This window comes from Lactuca saligna, chromosome 2 (assembly GCF_052625555.1).
Source record: "Lactuca saligna cultivar CGN05327 chromosome 2, ASM5262555v1, whole genome shotgun sequence".
NCBI lineage: Eukaryota > Viridiplantae > Streptophyta > Magnoliopsida > Asterales > Asteraceae > Lactuca > Lactuca saligna.
In genome coordinates this window covers 103,894,747-103,905,970 of record NC_136418.1, presented here as the reverse complement: position 1 = coordinate 103,905,970, position 11,224 = coordinate 103,894,747, and positions in this window count along the sequence as shown.

Genomic DNA, 11,224 nt, shown 5'->3' with positions numbered 1-11,224 from the left:
AAAGTGAAACCATCATCATATAATGCATTAAAGTAAATAATGTTTTATGCCATGTAAGGTGATTAGCAACAATCTAACAGACTAACTGAAAAACCACTAGACACTTTAAGCTCTTAATACCTGATTATAGTAACAACAACCTTGTTCGTGTTTCACATGATAAAGGGGAGTTCACTATGCCTCCGCTTCCTACTTCTCTTTAACCCCTACACGTCAAAGAAAATGTGAGTACCATATCCTGTGTCAAGGATCCAAGAATCAATATTTGAAATAGAATAGAGTTTAATCATAAATATACATGAGGTATCAATTCCCTTGGCATTGTTCTTCTCAATATCCTCTAGATACTTTAGGTAGCTACGTTTCCAATGTCTCGTTAGTTGGAAGTATAAACAAATAGCCTCATTAGGGCCACTAGCAGGTGCTATGCCAAAGTCAATCTTCTTAGGATTTGGGTTGGATTGTCCAACTTTTCCCTTTCCATTACCCTTAAGGTCTTCACCCCATGTCGCATCAAGGACTTTTTCATGGCTCAACATGAACTGATGATACGAACTTGTCAACGAGTTGAGCATTATGTCAATAGCTAACTCTTAAGGAAATGGAAAAGTAGACAATCAAGTTTGTCTATGTACCACTTCATTTTCAAAACTTGGGTACTAATAGATCCTTTCTCTTAAAGCCTTCACCCTAGAAGAGACTTTATGTAACACCCCAATTATGGTATGATATTTATATTCTATTTATTGTTATTTTTCTTCAAGTTTTAAGGGGGGACTCGACGAGTCGGTAGCTGGAATCGTCGAGTAGGGTCGCGATTTCGAGCACGTTTAAGTTGGCGACTTGGTGAGTCCATATTCCAGACTCGGTGAGTCCGCCAATCTGGATGAAACCCTAATTTCAAGGGTTTGCACCCTATTTAAACAACTTTTGGGGCCTCAAGTCAGCCCCCATCACCCCTCAGAGCATCATACTCGAAACCCTAGAGCCCTCTTTGCATTTTTGTGTGATTTTGGTGTGTTCTTTGAAGATTTTGAGAGATAAAGGAAGGTAGATCAAGAAGAGAAGAAGGAGATCCTAGATCTTTGAGGAATTTCAGAAGAAAGTAAGGTATATCTTGGCCCTTTTCTGTTTCTATGCTTAAATCTCCTTTTTGAAGCCATTAAAGCCATTCTTGAACCATTTCTTAGCTTAATAGTAACATAGAGGACTCATGGAGTTGATTAGCCTTCGGGTCTAGCTAGATTTGAACTCCAGAAGCTTAGATCTAGCACCTTTATGGATCCATTTTACATGAAAGCTCTAGATCTACTATTATAGTGTGCTTTGAACCTTAAAACCTTCATTTGATGTTATTCACACGTAAAGTTGGAAACTTTACGTGTAAATCAAGTCCTAGGACCCCAGATCTATTAATCGTATGGACTGGTTTCAAGCAGAATCGAGTATATAATGTTTGCATGCATACGACTCGGCGAGTTGTTGTTCTGATTCGGCGAGTCAAGTCGCGAGTCCCCAGTGTTTCCTGTTTCGAGTTATGCCGAGTGGAACCAGTGAGTGAGAGGTGGACTTGGTGAGCTAGAGGGTTAGACTCATTCGTGGAAGAACTCGGTGAGTCAATGCCTTGACTCGGGATGATGGCATTGCACACACCACAACTTCAGTCTTTATCCTGGGAGTTTGTTTTGATTCATAGTTTGATTTGATAAAGTTGTTTCACGACATTTTATTATGAGTTGAGATATCTGACGTATGGTTTTTATGATATGACGATCAGTATATTATTTTTATTACTATTTAAACAAAAAATTTTGGGTCGTATTTTGGGATGTTACACTTTACGAATTCAAATTTCTCATGTCTAGCTTTCTCTTAGAACATTTCCTTAAGTTTATCAATCATGGTGTATCTCCCAAGGTTCTTGAATCTCTTTTGGATTTTAGGAACCATCGTTGCAAAAATAATACACGGGACATGAGTCGAGTAATTATGATGTTTCTCGTAATTAATAAACTCTTCAGCTATAGCATCTTTGTAGGGCTCCTCAAGGATGTGCTCATCTAGAACATACTCTTTCTTTATATACCTAACGGTGATCCTTAACGAATATATCCAATCAAGATAGTTTAAACCAATTATTTTATCCCTCAAGAGCAGTTAGAGTAGTAAGAAGTTTGACGAAGAGGTAGGTGCGGGGGGGAATAATCGTACTTGTACCAATAGACATCTATAAAATGATGGTTGATATTAGTTTGATTAAATCTTTTTTTTTAAATTACTCAATAAATTCAAATTATTTAAGAAAAAGGCTATAATCCATATTTCACTTCAAGAATGTGAAGAGGATTATCTGTAGTCACATCAAGAAGCTAATTAGGCAGGCAAACTTTTTGCCAGTTTCATTCTCTATGAAGCTCCTATACTTGTCGATATTTCTTTACCAATGTCAATGGCTTATTAATATCTTCTATGCTCATCTAGCATTCATGACTGGATCAATGGATGATCATGGATCTAAATGGTAAATCAACGAAGAAAAACATATGTGATCCTCGACGCAAGTAACATTTGAGAATCACGAGTATCATATCATCCCTACCATAATCAAGATAATGTGTTGGCTATAGGAACTTCCATACGTAAACATATTATAAGGAAGTGATTGATTTTCATGGGCAACATGAGATATACATTTTATTTAAAACAACATTATATTTTATTTCAGTTAAAACATTTTAACCTTGAAAACATCATTTTAAATTTAATAAGAATTAAAATATGAAGCATGAAATCATAGACACACGAAGTGTCTGAAACTCTCACCATCTATTATAATGCATAAATTTTATATGTATGTGAAACATTTTTATAAATCTCCAAAAAAATTGGTCATTAAAGACCATTATGCAATTAAAAAGCATATTGATTGCTAAATTTATTGTAAAATCTCAAAGACGAATCTCATAATTAAATATTACTACAATGCGGTTAAATCGACTAACACATAACAACAACTTTTAAATTCTTCTCTGTGTTTGCTACTCAAGAATTATTAGAATGCTAAAAGAAAGGTTAACTCTTAATATCTTATCAAAGTAAGATTAACGAACATCTCTATATGATAAAGTTACAATTATAGGGAATATAATTAACCATATACACAAAGATAAAAACTTGCATGCTATTCCCAACTTAGGGTTTCTCATTTTATTCTCTATTATCATTTGATATTCTCAATGTCTGTTCTCTCTCTGAATCTAATCTATTGAGTATTGTGGAAACCCTCTTCAATAAGGTAGCATGTGTATTAACAACACACACACACACACACACATATATATATATATGTGTGTGTGTGTGTGTATGTGTGTTATAAGAGAACCTATACTATACATATTGAGAAATAACAGCCAAAGAAGAGGATAATTTGACACACACCTATAGTTTGAGCGGGAGGTTGTCAAATGTTTAAACAATGTCTAAAATCAATAAACAATTGTGTAGGTTAGCACTTTGTAAGTATATATGCATACTGATAAGAGAATGAAGCATGAAGAACACGTACATCTCCAATTGCAACACGCTCCTTAACAAAATGTAAATCAATTTCCAAATGACAATAGTGGAACTAGATAACGTACATAATAACTTGAGGAGAAGATTCTAAAGCCAAGCAGTTTCAACAACGATGTTGTGTACTGATTGATACTCGGATTTGGCACTAGAAGGTGAGACAACAAGATGCCATTTAGAAGGCCAGAAGACAATTACCACCAAGATAAATACAAAACCTAGACGTGGATCGACATGTGGTAGGATAGTCGGCCCAATGAACATCAGAGTGAGAAACAAGGAAATTGACACTGGACGGTCGAATAGAAAGGTTGTATTTCATTGTACCTTTAAGGTAGTGAAGAATGCACTGAAGATCAAGGAAATGAGGAACACAAGGATCATACATGTATGTACAAGTTTATTGAATTGCATAAGTAGTATCAGGATGAGTGAAAGTCATATATTGGAGGGCACCGGTTAGACTTTGATATAAGGTGGGATCAGAAAATGGCTCACCATCTGTCAATAGCTTGGATTTAGTGTCAGTCGGGATGCAAAGGATTACATGTGACCATGTTGGTACAGGAAATAATTTCTTGAGCAAAAGTAGATTGAGAGAGAAAGAGACCGGAAGAATTGCGAGAAGCAACAATACCAAGGAAGAAAGATATACAAGATATAACCCTAAAAATAAGAGCGGTAGACAAAGCATTAAGAATAATATCATCCATTGAGAAGAGAAGGTAGTTGGTGTCAGATCCGCGATGGAAGGTAATGAGAGATCTGTCTGACTTACTACTATGAAAACCGAGAGAGGAGAGGTAGACAAAAAATCATTTGTACCATGCTCTAGGGCCTGCTTAAGAATATATAGTTCTTTTTGAAGGAGAAAAATGTAATTGGTAAAGTTAGGGTTGACATATCCTATAGGTTGGCACATATATACAGTTTCAGCAAGACCACTATGAAGAAACACGTTACTAACATCAAGTTGATGAATCCAATTTATGGAGACAGAGATACTAAGAATGGTCTAGATGGTAGCAGGTTTGACGATAAAGATGAACATGTCATCAAAATCAAGACTTGGTTGTTGAAAGAAACCTTGAGCAACCAACCACTATTTGTACCTCTTGAGATTGCTATGACTGTCAAACTTATTTTGGTAAAGCCAACGACAACCAACAATGTTAGAAGTAGGTGGTTTTCGAACAAGCTCCCAAGTGTTGTTGGAGAGAAGAGCAGACATCTCAGAGTCCACTATGGCATGCCGATTTGGGTCACACCAGGCGTACAAAGTGAAGTAAGGAATGGGAGACAAATCAGAGGTGGCCCTAGGGATGTCAAAAAGTCCCGTGGGGGCCCCATCCCATTTGGTTGATTTTTTTTAAAAACAATTGAGGGCGGGGGCAAGGTTAACCCCCGTTTTAATTTTGGGGGCGGGGGCGGGGGTATGCAATCCTGTCTCGAAACCCCCATGGGAACCCCATTAATAAATTACACATATATTTACATATATTAATTATAGAAATATAATAAATAATAACATGATTTTGTGCTTCCAAAATTCACCAAAACATGTTTTTAAGTTGTTAGTATAATGTTTTTAAGATGCGATAACTTTTTTATTTTTAACATGTAAAATTCTGCTATAAATAATTATTTGTTGCCTAAAAAATAGTTTCTTTTAGCCTAAATAACAACTTCTTTTAGCCCAAAAAAAGTGTAGCCTCAAATCAATTGGGGGCGGGGGAACAGGGGTGGCAGCGGGGGTAATAAAGGGGATTCGGGGATGGGGGTAGGGGTAGGAATGTTGAACATTTTTTGGGCGGGGGTGGGGGCGGGGACGGGGGAATGGGAAAATTTCGGGGGCGGGGGCGGGGGATGCACTCCTCGTCCCGTTTGCCCGCGTTGACATCCTTAGGTGGCCCATAGGTTGAAAATCTACTTGGGTCAGTGAGAGCCGATGCGAGATCTAGTAACCATGGGATATGTCATTAGAGGGGTTCGAGAAGGAGGAAAGGGAGTTGAAGAAGAATCAGAGGAACCGAAAGTGGTAGGAGATTTGTAAGGACCTATTGTGGAGGGGGGAGGGGGTTAAAAGTGGAATCTGATGGCGAAGCAGAAGTGATAGAACCATCAAGTTTCAGGACATGGGGATTGATAGAATCATTAAGAACGAATGACTCATTGGTAGTGAAGGTGGTAGAGGTATGAAAGTCAGTGTAAGGAAAGTTGTTTTCATCGAAAATGACATGGCATAAGGTGATGACTTTTTGAGTAATGAGATTAACATATCGATATCCATGATGATCAATAGAAGGACCAAGGTACACACAAGGGGAGGAACGTGGAGCAAGTTTGTGAGTGGAGTGGAGAAATTGTTAGAATAACAAAGGCATCCAAAAAAACATGTAAATAAGAGTAGGTGGGCAAGAAACCAAAAATAATTTCAAAAGGAGTACGATACTGGAGAGTAGCGGTGGGAAGGAGATTGAAGGTGTGAACCATCAATTGAAGAGATTCAATCCATAATTGAGGAGGGAGAGAGGTTTAAACGAGAGATTTATGGAGAATATTTTTGACACTATGATATGTTTTGCCTTTCCATTTTTTTGAGACGTGTATGAACATGATAATCGATTATTTTTACCAACATTATATTTATTTTTTGATTTTCCATGGGACCTAGTTGAGGAGTAAAGAGCCATTGAGAAGGTAAGGGGAATATCACTGAGTGGTTCCATGTTCTCTTCACGATACTCATGACTGAGTAGCATATTCTTTGCTTCAAGGAAAGGTGGAAATGACTTTGTGTTTGTAATAACATCAACTATGATGTGGCATGATGGAGGTAGTTGATGAAGTATTTACATCACCAATTCAACTTTATCAATGTTAGAGTCACATTCTACAAGAGCATTAGCTAGATTTTTAAGGCTATGGAAAAACTCAGAAATGGAGGATGAGCCTTTCTTGGTGTTATGACATTACTCTTGGAGTTGGAGCATATGAGACATTTCATTGTTAAGAAAGAAGTCATGTAATTTGTCCTAAAGATCCTTGGAAATGTAGTCATCACTGGAGATATTCTGAAGGAGATTAGAATCACATGTGTTGTAGAACCAAGACTTAGTTCTTGCATCAATCCTTATCATCATCATCATCATCGAGAGGTTTGGATTTACTAGAGATGTAACCATAAAAATTAGAACCTTTACACATATTAGTAATGATTTTGTGATAGAGTTTCTATTTGGATCTATCTACAAACAATTTGAAACTGAACTAGGAGTAGACATTGGTTATGGCAAAAACCATTTGAGGCAGTGTGGGCATGACAATGCTAGAACTTCCAGATACAGATGTCATATGCACCCAATAAATCAAGAAACAACATCAAACAAGATACAAATGGATAGAATGCTACCTGTGGGAAGAGGGAAACAAAGGACTCATAATTCTCATAGAGATGCCACAACAGCAGGGAGAAGTATGGGACATCAAGCCGATTGTAGTGATGTAACTAGTGCAACAACCATGTACTTATGGAGATAGATGACATGTAGCAGAGCAAGGGGTTGTTACATGAAGGTGAAACAGAAAAGGTGTAGGTGACAGTGAAATGAGAAGTAGCGATCACACCGGGAAAAAAAGAAAGAAGAAAAAGAATTCAGGTCCAGGTGAGGGAAAAAGTGTTAATCGTGGTTTAGGGTTTTGGTTGGCTTGATACCATGTTGAGCATTGTGGAAACCCTCTATAATAGTGTCACATGTGTACTAACAATATATATATATATATATATATATATATATATATATACAGAGAGAGAGAGATATATATAACATCTAAAGAAGAATATAGTTTAACATAATCATTCTTAAGAATAGTATTTTACTTACTAACTGTCACAACTCTTAACTCTTTTCAACATGTAGTATTCCTCTTACTACCATTCATAATCAATTATAGTATTTGGATATTCTTATCTAATAGTATTTCTTTACTATTAGCTATAAATTTAAGCTATGATTACTCACTTATCTTAATTCATCATCTTATTCTAATTAAAGAGATAATTTGAACTTTCACTTTAAGAGAACTCAATATACTATCTCTTTTATAATGTATATAATAAGTACACTTTTTTTTTTCTATTAAATTTCTCATTTCATTTTAACTATTTATACTCTCAATTCTTACTTCAATCATTTATACTAGGAACAATGTGTCATATGACAATTGAATTAATCCTCTATTCTTAATGATGGTATGAATCCTCTGATGATATCACATTTAACTATTATTAACACTTTATCTCAGGTTCTCATGGTCATTCTTTTGGATATACTCAATCATAAGCTCGTCTTCTTTTCATATCTATTACTCTCTCCTTAATCTTGTTCTCTCATAATATTATGTTCTTCTCAATTATTATTCTAGATGAATTACTTGTGTAGTGTACCACTTACTCCTTTCAAACACTTATTTTTTCTCTATGTTTAGACAACTCACATATTTCTCTTATATTTAGACACCTCTTGTGTCTTAATTTACCATTTATTTCATATATATAACTCATTGGTAGTGATCAACTTTAATTGGTAAGGAAAATGGTGCTGACAATTACAAATTGATACGCCTTTTTCTAATCCTTATCTATAACAATATCTCAAAATTTATTCTATCACAATATTCTCACTCAATTTGTTTAAAAGAAAATTAAATTGAATAATGTACAAGTCATTACTAAGAATATCTTGAATTTTCGATAGTCTTATCAAATATTTTCATTTACCTCCCTGCTCATTTTAGATTTTACTAAATCTATTTTCTCTAGTGTTATTTTTCTATAGTTACTTCTTGGTAGTTGTAGCTCAATACTTATATTTATTAATAACTCTAGCTCGTCTTTTCACAAAATGCATCGTAGCCTCTCAAAATTGTGCCACATTTTCACTAAACTCCTCTTTCTCTCGTCGTATACTTCTCTCTTAGTGCATCGCCGCATCATGACAATATTTAAAAGTGTGTCGCAACTTCCAATTAGTCTTCTGAATATATGATACCGTCTATTTTGTGCATGTAGTTATGACGTTTTCTTATTATTTTATACTATGTTTTTATGTTATTTAGAACTAAAAGGTACTTAATATGTTTTAAAATGTTCAACTATAGTTAAAATGGGAGCCAGAATGCAAAAGGATGAGAAAGGAGCTAAAAAGATGCAAAAAGGATGTTGTTGGACAGCTTGACCCCTCATCAGTGTATTGGCCATATCTCATGGCTCGTAACTCAGATTGATGAGATTTATAATGATATGAAAGCTAGACAAACTTTTGGAAGAATTTCATGTTCTGAGAAAATGTTAATTCCTAATTTCTATGACATGGTGACACCACCATGACGTGGTAAATCGAAAACTTTCGCGATCATTGAGTCTGAGTTGGAGAATACATGATATAAACGAGGACCACGACGTAGTACTATTACCACGTCGTGGTGATCAATTTTTCAGGAATCTATATATTTCAAGAATCTGGATGATTTTTAGGGGGGGTTTATGACTTTTATTGATCCTTAGTAGACAAGAAACCTTAGAGAAGCTATTTTGAGGGTCTAGAGGGAGACCAGAAGGCTGTTAGGTTGATAGGAGTGGAGATCTGAAGGATTAGGGAGCAGATTCATGTCAAAGATCATGTGGTTTCGTATCGTGACCATGATTCATATTCTACTATGATTCAATTATGTGTTACTTTTTGATTTGGGTATTAAAACCTTTTACTTTATGTTTTTGACTGAATGAATCTTCGAGTTTATGGTTTAATTGCTATTTGGATTGTTTATTCTTATTTAATTTATTTTTTCAAGTTTTATTGAAAGATCAATATGTGTTAAAGATTGTTACATTGTTCCATATTTATGAATTAATAGAGTTTAGATGACCATCTGATTGTGTTAATTTGAATCATAGTTGTTAGTGACCATTGGTGATTATGACTAGAGTTTGACCTAAACCAAGGGTTAGGAAAGAAACTGGTGAACTTTAATGTGTGTGCATGATTTGATGAACATTATATACATGATTTAACTCCTATGACCATTAGGTTTAAATAAGATCAAATATTGCTTAATACAAACCAAATACTGATTTGCTTGATTGTTTGTTCACCTGATCAATGAATTAATAGCTGTGTTGAAATCAAAGGATTAGTAGTGTGACCATGATGCTAATCATATTAGGAATCGATGAATAATGAATAAATATCCATTATATCAGTAGTTAGCCATTATTTTGAGATGTAATTTATCTAGACCAAAGTACCTAAAGAAATTTGCTTTCCAGTCAGTTTATCGATATTTGATGTTAAGTGTTATTTGAGTTTTAATAAAACCCTTCTCATTGCTTTTGTATGTATTGTGTAACACATAATAAAACATTCTAAAATTAATTCACCACCATTCCCCTTGTGTTCGACACCTGGTCTTACCACAACTATTGTAACATCCCAAATGTGGTACCAAAGATTTCATTTTTAAAAATAGATTAAATAGTATTTCCAAATATCATCCATACATCTCAACAAAAATCAATGTATCAAATGTCATAAAAATCAAAGTAGAATATCATATGTGGAATCCCAATGGTGTGTGCGATGTAGTCAATCCGAGCTCTTCCCTTTGCAACCGGAAGTACCTGAAACATAAACTAAAAATAGTAACCACAAAGCTTAGTGAGTTCCCAAAACTACCCCATACCGTATATAATAAATCACATACTGGGCCCCCATCCGAAATTCTGCCTCGCCCAGCATTGATCCCTGCTCGGTTTACATATATGTTATTCTCAGGCCTCACATGCCACTGGGCCTTGCCCACTATACACATACAATCAATATCATATAATCATGTTAACACATATAATGATCATAACACTAGCATATGTTCTAGTCCTCAGGCCTCGCCTAGCATCGAGCACCGCTCAATATACATAGCAGTACTTAACACATGTAAGGGTCATGCAGACTCCTAGAATCCTAACATAAAAAAGGGCTGGCATTGGTTCCTTCAACCCGCTAAACCCAATAAGGAAACTCACCTCCAATGTTGAATCTCACAGAAAGAAATCCTAGCTGCTGCCCTGATGACTCCTCGAGCTATCAGAACAAAATAACACCCAATCAATACTTGGGTTTCAATAAATATCCAATACTCCATACTTGGGGTAAAATGACCATTTTACCCCTACCTAATTTGATCCATGACTAAGGCCCAAATCTACAATATAAAAAGTCCCAACACTAAATAATCTTCCAAGGCCCACTTATGGCCCACTTATGGCCTAATTTTCCAAGTTGGGTCCAAACCCCTCTAATGGGCCTTACCCTAAATCCTAATAATTTCCTTAGTCCAAAAGCCTTATTTCAGATGCTCCACTAAGGCCCAAATAAACTAGGTCCATGAAAGGGCCCAAACAAAGGTCCAAATATGCGAAGCCCACTCTAGCCGGGTACGTAGGGCGTAATCAGCTGTACACAACGCGTACACACTTACTGGCTTGTATGTTTCCCATACAAACTTGTACACCTAATGTACTACTCTATTAAGCCAACTTTATCCATTAAGCGCTTAATACTTAGCCCAAAGGTCTAAACTATAGATCTGGGTC